A 6717-nucleotide genomic window follows, 5' to 3' on the forward strand; every position below is an offset into this window, starting at 1 on the left:
ATTTGTAAGGCCTCACTTGAACTTTTCACGTTTAGTATGTGGCACCTTTTGTCCACAGTGTCATCTGGAATTTGTATATGTGATGAGGTAAGACAAGATCTAATTAATTATTTTCCCATATTTGCTAAGTAATTGTCTTTGGGCCGCTTCTTAAATAGTCCATTCTTCCCCCATTAATTAATGATACTAACTCAATAAAGTTTTACATATTTCAATGTCTTGATTTTCCTTCTTTTCCATTGTTTTTGTCAAAATGACATCATCTTGAGTATTGTAGCTTTATATCTAATCATTGTATTGACTATTCATCCCTTTTCATTCTAAGAGATGAACATTAAATTTACTATGGCAAATTTTTAAAAAAGAGAAATTTATTTTATGTTTTATTTTAAGTAGTATCAATTGTCTGAAATAATATGGGAAGAATAAACATCTTTTAATATATTTCTTTGTTTCATAAAATTGTCTCTTAAATCTCAGCAAACTTTTACCATTTTCATTATATAATTCCCACATGTTTTTTCTTGCTAATATTACATCAAGACATTTTGCATTTTCATTTTATCTTAGATGAGACTTTTTGTTCCATATTTTTCTAACATCTTAGAAAGCATGAAAGCAGATCAAAGAAATTATTCTAAAACCTTATTTTAAAAACCAATTCTGACATATAATTTGGAAGCAATAAATAAGCTATAAACTTTTCACAAGGACAATGATAAAGTATCCAGAGTAGAACGTGGCAAATAAATAGGCAAAAGTATAGTATGACAAATATCTGTACTCACTCGAAGAGGTAAATTAAGATTCTCTCATAGATTTCCTCTCCTTAAAATAAGAGATAATCTCAGAATAAAATCTGAAGTTCCACTTTTCAAAAATCATCAGAGCATATATTAAAATTCCCACAGAAAAAATTATATTTAAAATTGGATGATACCCATAATGCTCTGGTTTATAAGAACCACATTTAAAAAGCACAGTGTATTAAAATGTCAACCAATTTTCTGGATCATACACTACTAAGACTAATTCTCCTGGTCAGGCAATGTGGTTGGGGTGAGTGAGAAAGCAGGAATGCCCTCCCTCTGTGTAGCATGAATGAGAGCAATAGTTGTTAAGGAGAGTTTAATTCTCTTGGATTCAACCCTACTATACAACAGATGTGAGGGTTCCTCTGATGCAAATTGCCAGGGGGGATTTAGACTGGACTAAGAAGACATCCTTTATATAAGCGTAAAATGCAAGAATTCTTTGCAGATTTGGGGGCAAACACAGAGAATTACTCCTGGTTGCTGAGACTTTGACAGCAGAAAAATTCATAGTACATATGTTCCCTAGAAAACAATAAATCCAGTGTATGTACACATTGATTATTTGTTAAATATATTTAATTATGGCTTAAGAACAGGGACTATAAGTAATCTTAATCAATTCCAAACCAAAATACAAGGGATCTGAAGGAATAAATGAATTTCGGGTTTGAGGAAGTGTTTAAGTCAGTATTTAAGCCAATTAGTTCACCCACAAAACCCAGATGGAGTATTGATTAACTCAGAAAGGATCACTGAATTTTCTTACCAACACTTTTAAAGAAAATCTTTGTAAAGTGTGTCCCTTTATCTTCAAGCTTAATAACTGTAGAATACTAAGCATAAGTCTGTTATTATCACAGTGAATTTTGTAAAATCATAAATTTGAATTGTTTTTTTATATCAGCTTATTTTTACATTCAATTTTTTTCTTCTAAATATCAAAAAAGATCCTTGTCTCTCATGCTTTGACAATGTTACTAAGGTAAAATTTAACAGGCAGGGTTAATAGTAACCGAACGTTAAAAAATGGAAACATAAGATTGATTTGGAAAACTATAAAAGATAACCATAAATATCCACAATTCTCTAGCATCATTATTCAACCTATTATCTGCAAAACCTTCAGTCTTTATTCACCAAAATAATACCAGAGTTAAAATTAAAGGTATAAAAAGTGTGTTTTTATGAGAAAACGTGACATGAAAAAATACCTTCCATTCAAAAGAACCCCCTTCAATGAACTAAAAGTGAATTTCCAAAGAAGTTGGATTAATTCATAATTTCAGAAACAACTATATTTCACTTTGTGGTGTTATATTGTTTACTTATGAACTGACAAAACTGAGACATTTCTGTAGAAATCTGATTTGTCTTCAAATATAGAACTCAAAAAATCAACTCATGAGAGAATGACTACATACTAACCAAAGTTTGGAGAGCATCTTAAAACCATATTCTGACATAAGAATTGACGCATAAGCTATGGTTCTTTGATAAAAGGGAATTTATAGCTGTACAACTCATTAGCATTCAGTTTCAACTGTTATATAAACTCTTCAGTGAAAAATATCTTACTTAACCAAGAAATCATTCTGAACTAGAAACTGAGCCTTAGTGAGAAAAATCAGAGTTCCAGCACATATTGAAATGAAACACTCTTAGATGGGAAAGAATGAGGTGACAGAGATGATGATTCTCATTTACACTGGGTTTTTAAAGAAGGAATTTAACAAAGTGACTATGTGTCTTTTTAATATCCAGGGAACAAAGCCAGAGATCTGAGAACAGTTAGTGCTATTTTTTTCAAATGAGGTTAAAAAAATCACCAATTCTGACAAATGTAAGTAGGTACTGGTTTAAATAAAAGTGGTTTTTAATGGACAATGGTACACTGTTCTCTAAGCTGCCTAATGAGACAAAGAATAAAAACAGCCATTTTAGGATATGTCAGGGCTGAGTTGTATTGTGGTTCTTTGATTATTGAAGGTATTGAATCTAAAAATCTAGTTGCTAATATTTTTGAAATATTCAATTTTATTTGTAATTTCTTTCATAGTGTATGGACACCTATAAAATCAAGGGTCCTAAGCCAGATATAATCTTTTAAATATTACATTCCTAGCTCTCATAAAATCATCTATTAAAACACACTCACTTAAGACTCTGGTCTACTTATATGCTTATGTTTGGGCTTTAGTTCCTGTTGCCAAGCACTAAAAACAAGAAATATAATTTTTTTTAGCTTTCAAAAGAATGTAATGCAATATAGTAGTTCTAGTAATAATAATGAAGTTGGTAAAAACAGAAGTAAATTATTGCAATTGAAAACATTATTAAAAAAATAGATGCACACTCACTACAATGGCTGAAACTAAAAAGACCAACAACACCAAGTGTTGGTAAGGATGATGCATAACTGAGACTCCCATACATTGTTGGTGGGATGCAAAATACTACAGCCATTCTGAAAAACAGTTTAATTGTTTTTTTAATAAAATTCAATATATGTGTACCAAGTGACCATGTAATTCAACCACTAGATATTTACCCAAGAGCAAGTAAAACTTAGGTTCACACAAAAAAGCCCTGCATGAAAATGTTTCTATCAGCTTTATTCATAATCACCAAAAACTAGAAATAACAGAACAGGTCATTAAAACAGGAAACAGACTGTGGTATATATGGTACACCAATACTCAGCAATAACATGGAAAAATCTACTGATTTATGCAACAATATGAATAAAATTTAAAAGTATTATTCTAAGTGAAAGCTAGACACAAAAGAGCATATACTATATGATTTCATTGATACAAAATTCTAAATAAGGAAAAACTATAGTGATAGAAAGATGATCAATGGTTGCCAGGAGCCAGGAGATATGTTGACTTCAAAAGGGTATAAAAGACATTTTGGGGGTGATGAAAATGTTCAACATCACGATTATAAATGTTCAACATCATAATTGTGATAGTGGTTACATGGCTATACACATTTGTTAAAACTCACTGAATTATATTAAAAATTGGTAAATTTCACTGTGTGTAAAGAATACCTCAATAAAACTGATTTTAAAAAGTAATACAAAAGAAAAATAGAAATTTTATGTATAAAATTTCCAATGTGAAAATAGAATAATTAATGACACACTTAGAGAAAGGAAAGAAAAAATCAACAGTGTGAGGTAGTAAATCTCATACCTATTAATAAATAGGTAACAAATCTTATTCATATTAATAAATCAAATCAATAAACTCATAATACTGTGAATGAATGACTAAACAGCACTGAACTAGCTTTATAAGAGTTATTAAGAGTTGAAAATGGGGTGATAGTGCTGTGTAATGGAAAAAGCTGTTTTCAGCTCAGATCCCACTTATGAAGTTACTCATCATTTCTCTACCACAGGAAGCAAATTATAAACTTCATCATGGCAGGATGGAAGAGAACACAAATAGAGGCAAAGTAAATAGATATAGGACAGAACACTCTAGTTAGAGAGAAAGAGAGAGTCAAGGAAGAGAAATCATTATTTTGGTTCTTGGCCTGTAAAAAAAAATCACAAGAAAGATTCTGAAAACGAGAAGCAACTTCTTAGCACAAACCAGCAAGGTATAAGAGTAATGTGGAAAATGCAGCCAGATAGATTAATTTTCCCAGAAGCTTCTAACTGAAACTAAAGATATGTCACTTTTCAACATTATTCCTTTTCTTGAATATGCTTACACAAACGTATAATAAAATGCCTGTAGTTCTCATTTAAGCATGTGTTCAATTAGACTATATAATGGTGAAGGGTAGAAAAAAATTTAATTTTTCTCTTAGCTTAAAAATTAGTAAAATGGATCAAAGGAACATTACAGAAATTTAGAAATTAGAAAAAATTTAAATGATTAGGAAGATTTTATACATAAACAAATATACATACATACATACAAGAGCATGTGTGCCTTGTGCCTGTGTGTGTTTAATGTACTCTCTCCTTGAGTTATGAAACGTTTTTTAACACAGTGCTGAAAACAATATGTGAGTGAAATGTGCAGAGCCACTAATTTTGTATATTTTCCATGTTGAGACAAGCTGAGCCTCTCCTAAACAGATGGGGATGCTCTTTAGTTATTTTTTAAAGCATCTCCTAGATTAGTTTAAAGTTTCTCTTCAGCCACTCCCCAAAGATCTCCACTCTGCACCTGCACCAATCAATACTTGCTTATGGTGGGAACCTAGAAAGCAAAGAAATCTACTGTGTAAAGAACCCAGCTTTATATATGTAAAATCAGACCCTGGGAGCAAGTTGGGTAAGCTATATTCTTCCTTAGTGTGTGCTCCCTTGATGCATCAAGCTCCCTCCCTTTTTCCTTCCCTCCACCTTGTTTTTAGTAAACATCTTCTTTTGAATATGTTTTGCCTCCTCTCTCGATATTCTATCTTTGGGGATGGGAAAAAATCCCTTCGCTAGTGACAACGTCACTTAGTTTTTAATGTCTTTATAACTTATAAAATTACTTGTTATAATAGATTATTAGTACATTAGACTAATAGTCTGCAAGAACGTAGTTCTCAATGAATAATGTCAATATTATTCATACAAGTTTGAAATACAAATCTGATAAAATACATTTAAAATAAGTGATTAGCTAATAGAATGGGAAGGCATGGTTTCAAAAGAATACAATTGAAGGAGTTAATAATGAAAAGTTGTAGTAGAAAATAAATCTATGCAATCAAGGCAAAATACTTTTCAAATTTATACTCCCACCAAATCATAAAGTCGAATTAATGAAGGGAAATCCTTAAAAATGATTATTTGCAAGAAAACAGAGTCCATAATCATCTGCTCTACCAAGAAATGGGAAATGTTTTCATCATCCAAAAGGTGTTGAAGCCATATATCATTCTTAGTAGAATAGGTAATGCACACATTTTAAACTACTTATTAGAATAAAATCCAGTTCTGTCTAGATTAAAAGGCATTAACTCAATTTTTATTATATAGGTTTAATATAGTATAACTTTTTCTGTGAACTGAAAGAATTAAAGATCTTTGCTCAAATGAATGAAATTCTGAACCAAAAACCTAAATCCTAGGTAGATATACAATCAAAATACGTCTGAAAAGCAGATGTGTCTTTTATAGGTATTTGTACCCTACCCAATTAAAAAAAAACAAAACTTAATGGTGGACATATAAGTAAATAGGTTCAACTCCTGACAAATAGCTAACACCAAGAAACCATTCTCTTAATTTTTAAGGGAATGATAATTAGCAGAACACAATATTCTACTTCCAAAGGAAAGAGTTAATAGCAGGCCCATCAAAGAAGCTTTCTAACCTAATCTATCAGAGGAGAGCCACAGGCAACAATAAAACATGTCTTGTTTCATCAACTCTGCATGCAAGTGCACAATGTTGCTCCAAACTAGGAATTAAGGGAAAATTATTTGCACCGAAACCAAAGTGTTTCTTATCCAGAACATTTTGAATTTGACAACTAATGGCTCCTTCCAAATTTTTTTCTACCTTTTTCACTTACATATCTAGGGTTCCTCCAGACAAGATGTTCCCCACACCACAATACAGACTATAAGGTAACCATCTGTTTTCTTTCCTTTACCAACAGCCCCAGTACTCATTCCCTTAGCTCTCACACTTTCAAAGTAGATGCTCTCCATATAATGCTCCATTCATTTTTATAGTACGTATTGTCTAGTTCTAGACATTAGAGGAAAAATAATAGGAAGAAATGGGAAAATGCTTTGTTCCCGGAAAACTGCAAATTTAATTCCTTCACCTATGCATCCCCAACTACTTCTACTCACATACATTTGCTACCTCTATACTCATCAAACTTGCAAATGCAACAGTGGGCGTACTTGGCCTTCTTCTAAAAGCAACAAGGAG

The sequence above is a fragment of the Furipterus horrens genome, unplaced genomic scaffold (assembly GCF_987537825.1).
Source record: "Furipterus horrens unplaced genomic scaffold, mFurHor1.1.pri manual_scaffold_6, whole genome shotgun sequence".
NCBI classification, from domain to species: Eukaryota; Metazoa; Chordata; class Mammalia; order Chiroptera; family Furipteridae; genus Furipterus; species Furipterus horrens.